This window comes from Molossus molossus, unplaced genomic scaffold, assembly GCF_014108415.1.
Source record: "Molossus molossus isolate mMolMol1 unplaced genomic scaffold, mMolMol1.p scaffold_m16_p_19, whole genome shotgun sequence".
NCBI lineage: Eukaryota > Metazoa > Chordata > Mammalia > Chiroptera > Molossidae > Molossus > Molossus molossus.
This window is the reverse complement of record NW_023425354.1, coordinates 47,337,796-47,353,814: the sequence shown is the minus strand read 5'-3', so window position 1 is coordinate 47,353,814 and position 16,019 is coordinate 47,337,796. Positions and strand designations below refer to the sequence as shown.

The 16,019-nt window shown below is 39.6% G+C and overlaps 1 pseudogene; it reads left to right on the top strand.

Moving 5' to 3' along the window:
* The first annotated feature begins 4,298 nt into the window (after positions 1-4,298).
* LOC118634982 lies at positions 4,299-5,218 on the top strand (annotated as a pseudogene).
* The last annotated feature ends 10,801 nt before the right edge of the window (positions 5,219-16,019 follow it).

The following is a 16,019-nucleotide window of genomic DNA, read 5'->3' as shown; positions in this document are numbered from 1 at the left end:
CTGTATGCATATGGCAATTTTATTCCAAGTCCCAGAGTCCTGCACTCCAACACCAAATTATTATTATTTTTCCCTATCAGAGGTCATTTGCACTTGACTCAGATCCTTCTGTGACTTGACTTGAAAGTTCAGGTTTAGCTTCTCCCTCATTGGCCACCTATGTCTCAGATACAGGTTTTGTCTGCCCCAGCTCCTCACTATTCTCTGGTACCACCTGCTAGTTACTTTTTCCTTCTGCTTGGTCAAGTCAAAATGAAAGAACAAGAGACCTCTACCAAAGATGAGATCAATAAAATGCAGTTAAGCAAATTAACAGAGCTAGAATTCAGAGCCATGATTTTGAGGAAGCTCAACAGCATGAGTAAGGACATCAACACCATGAGTAAAGACATAGAAACATTGAAAATCAACCAATTGGAAACTAAAAACCACCAAGAAGAAATGAAGAATCACATAGCAAAAATAAAGAACACACTGGAAGAACTAAACAGCAGAGTAGAGGAAGCTGAGGACCGGATCAATGAGTTAGAAGATGGTAGAAAAAAATCAAACAACCAGAAAATCAAAAGGAAAAAAAAAAACAATGAAAAAACAGGAAGACAGTTTAAGAGAACTGTGGGACATCTGGAAATGTAATAATATTCGCATCATAGGAGTCCCCCCAAAAAGAAAATGAGCAAGGGTTAGAAAATATATTTGAAGAAATAGTGACAGAAAACTTCCCTAATTTGGTGAAGAAAGAAGGCATTCAAGTTCAAAAAGCACAGAGAGTCCCAAGTAAGAAAACCCCAACAGGCCCACACCAAGACACACAAAAATTAAAATGCCAAAAATTAAAGACAAAGAGAGAATCCTAAAGGCAGCAAGAAATAAGCAACAGGTTACCTACAAAGGAAACCCCATAAGACTCTCAGATGACTTCTCAACAGAAACACTACAGGCCAGAAAGGAGTGGCATGAAGTATTCAAGGTCATGAAAAACAAGGATCTGAATCCAAGACTACTCTATCCAGCAAGGCTATCATTCAAAATAGAAGGTCAAATAAAGAGCTTCCCAGACAAAAAAAAAAGGCTAAGGGAATACATTAGCACCAAACCAGAACTGCAAGAAATGTTAAAAGGACTGCTGTAATTAGTAGAAGAAATAGGAATAAAAATATAACCACACTCAACAAAAATGGCAATAAATAAGAACATATCAATAATCACCTTAAATGTAAATAGATTGACTGCTCTGATGAAAAGATACAGAGTAGCTGACTGGATAAGAAAGTATGACCCACATATATGTTGTTTACAAGAGACCCACCTCACAACAAAAGACTCACATAGGTTGAAAGTGAAGGGATGAAAAAATATCTTCCAAGCAAATGGAAAGGAAAAAAAAGCTGGTGTAGCAATACTCATATCTGATAAAATAGATTTCAAAATGAAGGCCATAACTAGAGACACAGACGGCCACTACATAATATTGAAAGAATCTATCCAACAGGAAGATATAACCTTGGTAAACATATATGCACCCAACATAGGAGCTCCAAAATATATTAAAAATCCTCTGGAGGACATCAAAGGAGAAATCAACAGCAATACAATCATAGCAGGGGACTTCAGCACCCTGCTGACATCAATGGATAGATCCTCTAGACGAAAAATTAGCAAGGGAACAGACTCTAAATGAAGTGACAGACCAAATGGATTTAATAGATATCTACAGAGAGTTACACCTCAACACTACAGAATTCACATTATTCTCAAGTGCACATGGGACATTCTCAAATATATACCACATGTTAGGACACTGACTAAGTCTCTACAAGTTCAAGAAATTGAAATCATATCAAGCATCTTCTTAGATCACAATGGCATGCAACTAGAAATAAATTACAAGAACATGCAAAGACATTTTAACACATTGAGGCTAAATAGTATGTTTAAACAATGAATGGATTACTGAGGAGATCATGGAAGAAATTTAAAACTCCCTGGAAACCAATGAAAATGAACACACAACAACACAAAATCTAAGGGATGCTGCGAAAGCAGTTCTGAGAGGGAAGTTCATAGCACTACAGGCCTACTTCAAGAAACAAAGATGTCTTATAGACTATCTAACCTCACAACTTAAAGAACTAGAAAGCAAACAAAAAGAAAACCCCAGAGCAAATAGAAGGAAGGAAATAGTAAAGTTCAGAGTGGAAATAAATGACACAGAGACCAAAAAAAAAAAAAAAAAATTCAAAGGATCAATGAAACAAAGAGCTGGTTTTTCAAAAAGATAAGCAAGATTGATGGACCCTTAGCTAGACTCAACAAGAAACAAGGAGAGAGAACCCAAATACACAAAATCAGAAATAAAAGAGGAGAAATAACAACTGACACCACAGAAATACAAAGGATCATTAGCAAATACTATGAACAATTAAATGGCAACAATTTCGACAATCTAAGCAAAATGGACAAATTTCTAGAAATACATAGTCTCCCAAAACTGGACCGGGAAAAGATAGAAAACTTGAACAGACCAATAACAACTAAGGAAATTGAAGAGGTAATCAAGACTCTCCCGCCCTGGCCGGTTTGGCTCAGCGGTTGGAGCGTTGGCCTGAGGTCCAGAGAGACCTGGGTTCGGTTCCCGCTAGGGGCATGTGCTTCAGTTGCAGTTTGTCCCCGGTCCTGGTTGGGTTGTGAGGGTGGCAACCACTCGATGTATCCCTTTCACGTCGATGTTTTTCTCTGTCCCCCACTCTATCTGAACAAAATATCAAAAAAAAAAAAAAAAAGACTCTCCCAGCAAACAAAAGCTCAGCCCTGGATGGCTCCATGGGAGAGTTTTACCAAACATTCAAAAAAGAACTAATACCCATTCTCCTCAAACTATTTCAAAAAATTCAAGAAGAAGGAAGATTTCCAAACTCGTTTTATGAGGCCAGCATAATTCTAATTCCAAAACCAGAAAAACACACTACAAACAAAGAAACCTCAAGCCTATATTCCTGATGAACATAGATACCAAAATCCTGAACGAAATACTAGCAAATCGGATCCAGCAATACATCAAAAAAATTATTCACCACGACCAAGTGGGATTCATCCCAGGGATGCAAGGCTGGCATAATATTCACACATCAATAAACGTGATATACCACATAAACAAAATGAAGAATAAAAACCACATGATCATATCAATAGATACTGACAAAGCATTCGACAAAATCCAGCACCCATTTCTGATAAAAACAGTCGGCAATCTGGGAATAGAGGGATCATATCTCGACATAATAAAGGCCATATATGAAAGACCTACAGCCAACATTATACTCAATGGGCAAAAATTAAAAGCATTCCCCATAAGAACAGGAACAAGGCAAGGATGCCTACTTTTGCCACCCTTATTTATCATAGTACTGGAAGTCTTAGCCTCAGCAATCAGACAGGAAGAAAACATAAAAGGGATCCAAACTTGAAAGAAGGAAGTGAAACTGTCATTATTCGCAGATGACATGATACTATACGTAGAAAACCCCAAAGACTCCATCAAAAATTTACTAGACCTAATAAATGAATTTGGCAAGGTAGCAGGATATAAAATTAAAGTCAAGAAATCGACGGCATTCTTATACACCAATGATGAAGTCACAGAAGGAGAAACTAAAAAAAAAACACTTCCATTTACCATTGTGGCAAAAAAATTAAGATACCTAGAAATAAACTTAACCAAAGAAATAAAGGACCTCTTCGCAGGAAACTACAGGCATTGAAAAAAGAAATAGAGGAAGATATAAAAAAGTGGAAGTACATACCTTGTTCATGGATTGGAAGAATCAACATCATTAAAATGTCCATACTACCCAAAGCAATCTATAGATTCAATGCAATCCTCATCAAAATACCAACGACAAACTTCACAGAACTAGAACAAATACTTCAAAAGTTCATATGGAACCAAAAAAGACCTCGAATAGCCACAGCAATCTTGAAAAAGAAGAGCAAATTTTCTAGGGATGTTATTCAGGGGGTCGAAGTGTCATGTTTATGGGTTGAGCTCCAGGAGGCTCTCACCCCTTGAGTCACATTCAACCCTATTACATGTCTCAGTTTCTCTCCTGGCATTGAAAACAACTGGAAGGACAACCACATCAAAATTACAACTAAACTATAGAACTAAACCACTTGACATCAAGCTGAATGGAAGTCCTACAACTACGGAATTAAAAAAGAGGCCACATGGAAACTGAGCACTCCCTTTCTCCCCAAGTGTCCAGAGCTCCAGTGAAAGGGATCTTGACTGGGCTAGGCCAGGCACCATGACCACCCTGGATGATAAGTTATTGGGGGAGAAGCTGCAGTACTATTATAGCAGCAGTGAGGATGAAGACAGTGACCACGAGGACGAGGATGGAGGCAGGGGTGCCCTGGCCAACTGTTCGATGCCTGTAGATGCTGAGTTGGCAGGCGAAGGCATCTCCATTAACACAGGTCCAAAAGGTATGATCAATGACTGGCGCCGCTTTGAACAGTTGGAGATGGAGCAAAGGGAGGAGCAGTGTCGGGAGATTGAAAAGCTGATCAAGAAGCTGTCAATGAGCTGCGGGTCCCGTCTGGATGAAGAGGAGGAGCAACAGAAACAGAAGGACCTCCAGGAGAAGATCAGTGGGAAGATGACTCTGAAGGAGTTTGCCATGATGGATGAGGAAAGACAACAAAGAGTTTCTTCAGCAGTACCAGAAGCAGAGAATGAAAGAGAGGTGGCAGCAGCCGCACAAGGGGCCCCAGTTCAGACAGGTGTTTGAGACCCCCAGCGGAGAAGGGTTTTTAGACACGACTGATAAAGAACAGAAAAGTACCCTCATCATAGTCCATATCTATGAGGACGGCATCCCGGGAACAGAGGCCATGCATGGTTGTATGATCTGCCTTGTTGAGGAGTACCCAGCTGTCAAATTCTGCGGAATGAAGAGCTCAGTGATCTGGGCCAGCAGTCGGTTCACCAGGAATGCCCTTCCTGCCCTGCTGATTTACAAGGGAGAGGGAGGGCGAATTGATTGGCAATTTCGTTCATGTCACTGACCAGCTGGGTGAAGATTTCTTTGCCGTGGACCTTGAAGCTTTTTTACAGGAGTTTGGATTCCTCCCAGAAAATGAAATCTTGGTTCTGACGTCTGTGCATAACTCTGCCACCTGTCACAATGAGGAGAGTGATCTGGAAATAGATTGAACTGATAATCTGGTGGCATATATTTCTTATTGTTTGGACTGAAAGACACATCTCTGTGTTAATTTTATTCCTTCCTGTGTCTCCTGGCTTTGCAGTTATTCTTTGTAGTCCCTTTTATTATATGTAAAGTCAAGAAGTTCTTAGATTAAATCAGAATGAATAATCTTATAGCTAGCAATAAAGTGACTTAAAATTGTAAAAAAAAAAAAAAAAAGGAAAAAAAAAAAGAAAACAACTGGAAGAGCTCGCTACATGGTTGACCAAACCTTCTGTTAGCTCCCCTACATGAGCCAGTCAGTTCATTACAGTCGAGTTGAATTTCCTATGGGGCTCCCGCAGGTCATGAGGAAAGACCTCTGACACTTCCACAAAGATCTTTAGTCTCCTAAGAACACCCAAAATCCAAGCTGGAGGGAGGATGTGCCATTTGATCCATTTGACCCAGTAATCCCACTTCTAGGAATATACCCTAAGAAGCCTGAAACACCAATCAGAAAGAATATATGTACCCCCATGTTTATAGAAGCACTATTTACAATAGCTACAATCTGGAAACAGCCCAAGTGTCCATCAGTAGATGAATGGATAAAAAAGCTGTGGTACATATACACAATGGAGTACTATGCAGCTGTAAGAAAGAAAGATCTCTTACCCTTTGAGACTACATGGAGGGACCTGGAAAGTATTATCCTAAGTGAAACAAGCCAAACAGAGAAAGACAAGTATCATATGATCTCACTTATTTGTAGAGTATAATGAACATAACAGTGTGAGTAATGGGGTAGTCCCAGAGACATGGAAGTGGGGTACAGACTGACAATCCCCAGAAGAGGGGATGGTGGGGGAGAGATAAACCACAGAACTTATATGCATGTGTGCAACTTACATGCATGTATGCATGAAAAATGGACATGGACAACAAAGCTGGGGACAGGGCAGGGAGGGAGGAGGGGGGAATCAGTGGGGGGGAAAGGAGAAATATCTGTAACAAAAATAATTAATTAATAATTTAAAAAAACTCACTCAGGTGCTCAGCTTAACGTGATTTCCCAAGGGTGGGGCCGATGCTGGTTGTTAATTAGCCTCAATTTGCATTTCAATGGCCCACCTGGGTGGAGTTGAATCTCCAAAGGATGGTGTGCTGCCTCTCCCCAGAGCCCTGGGAAGGAGTAAGATGGCCACTGTCCTGTTTGGCTGCAACTCAGCAAAAGCTCTAAGCACCCTCCAAATCCCGAGTGTCCCCACACAGTTCCAGTCCAGTCCACCCTCCCTCTGCTGGAGCCCAAGGTGAGTGGCTGTCGCTATTTTAGTGTCTGTTCCAGCTCTGGGCTGTGGAGCCACTTGAAAGTTTAACCCGAGGGCACAGCTCAGAGCTAAGGCCACTGCTGTCTGTGGGCTGGAAGCACCTCCGCAATCCTACCAGGATTGAGTCAGTGTCCCTGGTTATATGATCCTCACAAGCTGCTTTTCTGTTGCTTTTTCCTGATGATTTGTCTTTATTTTAGTTGTAATTCCAGTTTGTTCCTACGAGATGGTCTGTGTAGCTTCCATTCACTCTGCCGCCATTTTCTAAAATCTCCTTCCCTGTATTTGAAATGAATCAATTACTTCTCTTTCTCTGCTATCTGTAAGCACTGAATCACCTGGGGGAAATAGCATTTTGTTGAAATAAAACAAACCTAGAGAAAAGTACAGAAATCATGGGCATACAACTTAATGATGTTACTAAGGTGACACACCTGTTTAATTAGCACTCAGTCAGAGCTTCACCAGCCCCCTCAGGAAGCCCCTTGTATATCCTTCCAGTTGTGCCCACGTGAAGGTAAACACCGTCTTGACTTCTAGGTGGGTTAGTTGTACTTTTCTTGACCTTACACTAATGCAACCAGAAGCACACCCTTGTTTGTGTCATTCTGGTAGCACCTAGTCTGGGACTTATTCACTTTGTTGCATGTAGTTTGTTCATTATCATTTTGGTAACCTCCATTTTATGACTATGGACCGTTTTTTTAAGCCACCCAGTTTGGGGTACTTTATTAAAGCAACCCAAGAAACAAATACAGGTCTGTTAGCCCTCTGACAGGAAAAGCTCTAACCCACCCTGAAAATAAACAATAACCAGACATAGTCATAATCTATTGAGAAAGCATTTATGTTTCCTTTTTGCTACTGATGGGCATTTAGTATTGTTTCCAGCTTGGGGTTTTAAATATTAGTTCTGTTGTGGACATTTGTGTGTGTTTCCTGTTCTGTTCATGCCTAGGTGTGGACCTGATGGATCATAAAGTATGCAAGTATTCAGCTTCAGTAGTTATGGACACTTTTCCAACGTGGTTGTGCCAGTTTCCACTCCTTTCCAGCAGAATTTGAGTTATAGTTGCTCCATATAGTCTCAAATACATGAAAAAGATATTTCTATCTTTCCTACTTTAGCCATTTAGGTGGGTATGTGGAGCTGGCTATCCTACTGTAAGTAAGTTGCATTTCCCTAAAGACTTGTTGCACTGGATACTTTTCCTCGGTTTCCAGTCATTGGGATATCCTCCTTCATGAGATGACTGCTGAAGTCTTTACCCTATACCCTTGGGTCGTAGCCTTCATCTTGTGATTTTTTAAAATGGAGGTATAATTTCAGAGGTACAACATAATGATTCAATGTTTGTATATATTGTGAAATGATCACCACAATATGTCTAGATAACATCCATGACCACACATAGTTACACATTTTTTTCTTATAATGAGATCTTTTAAGATCTACCCTTTTAGCAACTTCCAGATATACAATGCATTGTTATTAACTATAGTCACCATGCTGTACATTACATCCCATGACTCATTTATTTTATAACTGGAAGTTTGTACCTTTTGACCCCATTCACCAATTTCACCCACTCTTACCCCACCTCTGGCAAATACCAATCTGTTCTCTGTTTTTATTATCTCAGGGCGTTTCCCCCTTATTTAGATTCCACGTACAAGTGAGGTCACAGAATATTTATCTTTCTCAGTCTATTATTTCACTTAGCATAATACCCACTCATGGTCCATCCATGATGTCACAAGTGGCAAGATTTCCTTCTATCATGGCTAAATAATATTTGAAGATATATATTTGAATAATATTAGTATATATATGTGTGTGTGTGTATATATGTGTGTGTGTGTGTGTGTGTGTGTGTGTATATATATATATATATATATATATATATATATATTCTAACATATGGTTATCTTCAGACATCAGCACTTATTTCCTTATCTCAGGGACTGCAATTTTTAAACGTTGGTATTTCTTCTCCCAGGTTTCCCTGTCTCCTTCCAGCCTCGAGCTCAGCTCTGTCATTTCCTTACCATGTGCATTTTCAGATGCACTGGGCAGCATGCAGCAGTCCACCAGAGCCAGGTATGGACAGCTGAAAGCCTGGGTCCTTGAGGGAAAGTGCCTGGTCTAGGGTATGCTTGGAAGAAAGAGTTGGGAGCTAGAGCCCTGCATATCAAAGTTCCTGGTTGACTAGATTCTTCCTCCCTCAGATGGACTGGTTCTACTGGGTCCCTAATGCCCCATGCACAATGAGGATGCCCCCTCCTACCACCAAGGAAGATGTGACATTGGCCACAGTGATGGACTCACTACCTGATGTCAGGAAGAGCTGTTTTCAGATGTTTTTCATGAGACTAGTAGGCCTGCAGGAGCCAAACATGGTGAAAAGAGATTTTGGAAATTCTGGGGCACTGATAACTGGAGAAGAAATTTCAGAATATGGGGCTGAACTTTGGTCCCTGTGTCTTGGAACTAGAAGCTGATCAATCCTTTTTATCTGCTTCAGGTAACCCTGGGGCATCACAAAGAAGAATATTTCTCAGGCCCTGAGCCCAAGGCTATTTTAAGACAATTTCAAACAGATCTGGACAACCTGGAAAGGGAAATCGTGGCCCAGTATGAGCAGCTAGACCTTCCCTATCAATACATGCAGCCCAGCCTCATAGAGAACAGTGTTGCTAACTGAGCCTTTCAAAGACCATAGGCCAATACTAGGGTTAACATTTCCCTTTGGAGTTTTATGTTTTTCTGGATCTGAGTTGCTATGGTTCTATTTTCTTTTCTATCTGAGTTTCCTACCTGAATATATCACTAGCCCGAGGCACAGCCTCTACTTCCAGGTTATCTAACAGAATAATCTTGAACTTCAAAACACAGTCCTTAAAGTGATCAACTAATTACTCATGTGGCCTTTTCCTGCTTCTGAAAAATTTGTACTTTCCATTTATTATATAATCATTTAGGGATAGATTTGTTAGGATGGTGATATAAATGTTCAAATCTATTTTTTTTTCTTTCGGAAAAATCTATTATACCATCACAGCTTATTTAAGAGCCCATATGCTCTCACTGATCTATAATGCTAATATAAATCAAGTTACCATATCTGAATGGAAGTATTTTTGCGTTTTTTATTTTACATATTCATTAATATGTTTGTCCTATACTATACCACAGTACATCATTATTACAACTTTATAATTAAAATAACTTATGATTTCATGACACAGTCATTAAAGTTGTCTTTTAGAGGTGGCTTGCCTTTTCTTGTATTTCTGATATTTCATGTAAATATTAAAATCAGCTTGTTTTTCTCCAAATAAAGCCTGTTGTGATTTGTTTGTGTCAGTGCACTGCACGTGTATAAAGTTTTTCATCTTAAGTCAACTTTTCATTCTTAAGATATATCCGATTTGCCAATAGATTTATTTTTTATGTGTTTATTGAGAGAGAGGAAGGGAAAAGGGAGAGAGCAAGAGAAACATTGATGAGAGAGAACCATCAATAGGCTGCCTCCAACACATCCTCTACTTGGGATTGAGCCAGCAACCAGGGCATATGCCCTGACCCAGAATGGAACTGGTGACCTCTTGGTGCATGGGATGACACTCAACCATCAGAGCCACACCAGCCAGGGCTCAATTTGCCATTTTATATATTCTGTTAAATTTTGTTATATTATCTCAGGCTTGGAAGAACTAGGCACCCTTTCAAACTAATCAATTCCCCAATCCTTCCCGGGCTTCTACTGGTTCCTCCCCCTAAACAATACATTTCCTTGATCTTCAAGGGTCTGTGACCCATATCCAATTTTATCCTTTTCCTAGGCTAGGTACCTTCCCTTATGATTGTCATTTTAATTGCTACTGCAAATGTTTCATAGCAGAAGTACCACCCCCTGCACCATTTTGGCTTCTACTGGATATCTGCCCAGAAGAGGAATTTTCCCTTTATTGTTTATTTCTCCCACCATAATCTGGGCAAATGAAGTGTTTGTACCCTGGGGAGATTGGAAAGCTGGTTCTTTCTCCCTACTCGGGGAGGGAGGTGTGTTAATTCCCTTAGCAGGAAAATGTTCTGATCCCAAGGGGTGCCTATGAATGCTGAAAATTCTTACTAAATTAGGCTTCTTAATTGTAGGGTTGGGGGTTTGGTGGATGAACAAAATGTTACCTTGAGATATGTATTTTCGAGGCCTGTCCAGCCAAGGACAAAGTATGTGTGAGAAAAGACAAAGGGCTTGGAAAGCTGCCCACCAAGGGAGTGAATATGTAACCAGAACAGTAAGAAAACTGGGTCAGCAGAGATGCTGTCTCAAGAACATGATTACCTAAAGCACACTGTAATCAAGGGAACCACTTTGCAAATAAATTGGGCTATATCCAGAGATCAGGAGCATTGGCTCCCTTGCGATGCTCCCCCTCACTCCAAGCCCTGTCTGCTTGTAGTTCATTACATTGCGATGACCCAGGTGGCTGAGAGTCAGCAAGTGGCACTCAACATGGGGCAAGAATACACACACTGAAGTAACTCGAATATGCAGTGCGGTGATTCCATGTGACCAGCAATACAATGGCATGTGAAAGGGAATTAGACAGGGAATTAGCAATCCAGACAAAAGTAAAAGTATGCTTGGGTTATCTCACCTTGAGTCAGTGGTGCTCAGTTTGGGATAGCTGCCAGCATGCCTAGTGTCGTGGGGAGATTTCTTGTAAGACAGCATGGGGTCAGGACTTTCTAAAGATCAGTGACTTTATGTGCAAGTCTTAGGACAGCTGTTGAAAGCAGCTCAATGCTCTGTATCAACATGACAGCTCTTGCAGCTTTTGGGGGAAGTGCAAGAGCACTGCCCATGGTTCCCTAAGGAGACTGCGTTTGATTCTGATGTGTGGTTCAGAGTGGGAGAAACTTTTAAGGTGCACAAGGATTTGAGGTATAATCTCTCCACCTCAACCCTTCTCCTATGGCTACTGGTATTTACAGCATTGCAGCTGCTAACTAAAGAAATAAGTCCTAGCAGCGTGTTGTTCCAATTTCCCCTTCGGAGGAGACTCCAGAATCAGCCACCCCACCTTATCATCAAAGGAGGAAGACTCTCCTCCCCCTCCTCCACCATTTGTGGAGAATCCCTTAGTATCTGAATGCCCAGCTATGGAGGGCTGTGTTAAAGAAGCTAGGAAAGCTGGAGATAATGGGTAATGAATTACAAGAAAAGGGAAAAAAATAATAAAGAGGGGAAAAGAGAGTAGTTTTGTCTTAAAGGAAAACTGCTTTGCCAGAATGTGAAAGTAAATAGTAAAAGCTAAGCTTGAGGGTGTGTAGTAAGTTGCAGAAAACTTGGGGGAAGGGAAGTAGACTTTATTTGCCTTGGTTTACAAGCCTGAGAATAATGGGTTTAAAGAGACAATGAAATATGTTGAAATTTTGACTATATTAGACCAATTTTAGTAGATTTATTCATAACAGGAAATGCAGGGCTTGGGAGCACTGGTCAGTGTGGTTTTCTGGACAGCTCTTATTAACTCAGGGAAGCCCTTGCTCTCCATTAAAATACAAGGGCAATGCCCTGGCCAATTTTGCACAGTGGTTAAGAGCATTGGCCTGCAGACCAAGGAGTCTCAGGTTCAATTCCAGCCAAGGGCACATACCTCTATTGCAGTTCGTCCCTCACCCCAGTTGAGGTCATGTGGGAGGCAACCAATTAATGTGTCTCTCTCACATCTATCTCTCTCTCTCTCTCTCTCTCTCTCTCTCTCTCTCTCTCCTCTCTCTCTCTCTCTCTTCCCCTGAAGATAAATGTAAAAATATCCTCAGGTGATGAATGCGTTACCGAGAAGATCAAGGAAGAAATTAAAAACTTCCTGGAAACCAATGAAAATGAACACACAACAACACAAAATCTATGGGATGCAGCAAAAGCAATTCTGAGAGGGAAGTTTATAGCACTACAGGCCTACCTCAAAAAACAAGAAAAATCTCTAATAGACTATCCAACCTCACAACTTAAAGAACTAGAGAGCAAACAAAAAGAAAACCCCAGAGCAAGTAGAAGGAAGGAAATAGTAAAGATCAGAGCAGAAATAAATGACATAGAGATTAAAAAAAAAAAAAATTCAAAGGATCAATGAAACAAAGAGCTGGTTTTTCGAAAAGATAAACAAGATTGATGGACCCTTAGCTAGACTCACCAAGAAACAAAGAGAGAAAACCCAATTACACAAAATAAGAAATGAAAGAGGAGAAGTAACAACTGACACCACAGAAATACAAGATAACTACTATGAACAATTATATAGCAACAAATTCGACAATCTAAGCGAAATGGACAAATTTCTAGAAACACATAGTCTCCCAAAACTGGACCAGGAAGAGATAGAAAACTTGAACAGACAAATAACAACAGAAGAAATTTAAGATGTAATCAAGACTCTCCCAGCAAACAAAAGCCCAGGCCCATATGGCTTCACGAGGGAGTTTCACCGAACATTCAAAGAAGAACTAATGCCCATTCTCCTCAAACTATTTCAAAAAATTCAAGAAGAAGGAATACTTCCAAACTCGTTTTATGAAGCCAGTGTAATTCTAATTCCAAAACCAGAAAAACACACTACAAACAAAGAAAACTACAGGCCAATATCCCTGATGAACACAGATGCCAAAATCCTGAACAAAATACTAGCAAATCGAATCCAGCAATACACCAAAAAAATTATTCACCATGACCAAGTGGGATTCATCCCAGGGATGCAAGGCTGGTACAATATTTGCAAATCAATAAATGTGATACACCACATAAATAAAATGAAGAATAAAAACCACATGATCATATCAATAGATGCCGAAAGAGCCTTCGACAAAATCCAGCATCCATTTCTGATAAAAACACTCAGCAATGTGGGAATAGAGGGATCATATCTTGACATAATAAAGTCCATATATGAAAGACCTACAGCCAACATCATACTCAATGGGCAAAAACTAAAAGAATTTCCCTTAAGAACAGGAAAAAGGCAAGGATCTCCACGTTCGCCACTCTTATTTAACATAGTACTGGAAGTCTTAGCCACAGCAATCAGACAGGAAGAAAAAAATAAAAGGGATCCAAATTAGAAAGGGGGAAGTGAAACTGTCATTATTCGCAGATGACATACTATACGAAGAAAACCCCAAAGACTCCATCAAAAATTTACTAGACTTAATAAATGAATTTGGAAAAGTAGCAGGATACAAAATTAACGTCAAGAAATCAATGACATTCTTATACACCAATGATGAACTCACAGAAAGAGAAACTAAGAAAACAACCCCATTTGCCATTGCGGCAAAAAAAATTAAGATACCTAGTAATAAACTTAACCAAAGAAATAAAGGACCTTTTCTCAGAAAACTACAGGTCATTGAAAAAAGAAATAGAGGAAGATATAAAAAAGTGGAAGCAAATACCTTGTTCATGGATTGGGAGAATTAACATAATTAAAATGTCCATACTACACAAAGCAATCTATAGATTCAATGCAATCCCCATCAAAATACCAAGGGCATACTTCACAGAATTAGAACAAATATTTCAAAAGTTTATATGGAACCCAAAAAGACCTCGAATAGCCACAGCAATCTTGAATAAGAAGAACGAAGTTGGAGGGATCACATGACCAGATTTCAGGTTATACTACAAAGCCACTGTAATCAAAACAGCCTGGTACTGGCAAAAGAACAGGCATATAGACCAGTGGAACAGAACACAAAACCCAGAAATGGACCCAATGCAATATGCTCAATTAATATTTGACAAAGGTGGCAAGAGCATACAGTGGAATAGGGACAGCCTCTTTAATAAATGGTGTAGGGAAAATTGGACAGCTACATGCAAAAAATGAAACTAGACCATCAACTTACACCATACACAAGAATAAACTCAAAATGGATAAAAGACTTAAATGTGACTCACGAATCCATAAAAATCCTAGAAGAAACTGTGGGCAACAAAATTTCAGACAACGCACACAGCAGAATTTTCACTGATAATCACCTAAGGCAATAGAAACAAAGGAGAAAATGAACACATGGGACTACATCAAACTCAAAAGCTTCTGCACAGCGAAAGATACAATCATCAAAACAGAAAGGCTACCCACTGTATGGGAGAGCATAATTGCCAATGATATATCTGATAAGGGGTTAATTTCCAATATATAGAGAGTACTCAGACAACTCAACAAAAGGAAGACAAAGAACCCAATTAAAAAATGGGCAGAGGAACTAAATAGACACCTCCCAAACAGGACATACAAGAAACAACAGGAATGGCCAAGAGACATATGAAGAAATGCTCAACATCACTAATCATTAGAGAGATGCAAATTAAAACTACAATGAGGCATCACCTTACACCTGACAGAATGGCCGCCATCAACAAATCATCAAACAACAAGTGTTGGCGAGGGTGTGGAGAAAAGGGGACTGTAGTACACTGCTGGTGGGAATGCAGACTGGTGCAGCCACTATGGAAAACAATATGGTGTTACCTCAAAAAATTAAAAATTGAACTTCCATTTGACCCAGTGATTCCACTTCTAGAAATATACTCTAAGAAGCCTGAAATACCAATCAGAAAGAATATATGTACCCCCATGTTCATAGCAGCACTATTTACAATAGCTAAGATCTGGAAACAGTCCAAGTGTCCATCAGTAGATGGATGGATAAAAAAGCAGTGGTACATATACACAATGGAGTACTATGCAGCTGTAAGAAAGAAAGATCTCTTATCCTTTGAGATGATATGGAGGGACCTGGAAAGTATTATCCTAAGCGACACAAGCCAAACAGAGAAAGACAAGTATCATATGATCTCACTTATTTGTGGAATATAATGAACATAACAGTCTAAGGAATGGGGTAGTCCGAGAGACGTGGAAGTGGGGTACAGACTGACAATTCTAAGGTGAGGGGGTGGTGGGGGAGAGATAAACCACGGAACTTATATGCATGTGTGCATTAACAATGGTCATGGACAACAAAGCTGGGGACAGGACAAGGAGGGAGGGGGAGAGGGGAATCAGTTCGTGAAAAAGGAGAAACATTTGTAACAAAAATAAATTAATTAATTAATTAATAAGAAAAATAATATATAAATAAAATAACACATTAGAAACAAAGACACAGTTGAGAGGAACCAAAAGAGCCAAAAATTGGTTCGTTCATAATATCAGCATAATTGATAATTTGCTGGCAGTTTGATAATGAAAAAGGAAGTTACAAACAACCATATTAGCAATGAAAAGGAACCATAATAGCAGATGCTGCAAAAGAATATTGAAAAAAGGAAATGACAATAAATTTGATGATATGTAAAAAAAATTCTAGAAAAGGTACAGCTAAATCTGACTGAAGAAGAAATAGAAAACTTGAAGCCTAATAACTATTAAACAATGTTACTATGTGTTTTAAAATTTTTTTTAATTGATTTGAGACAGA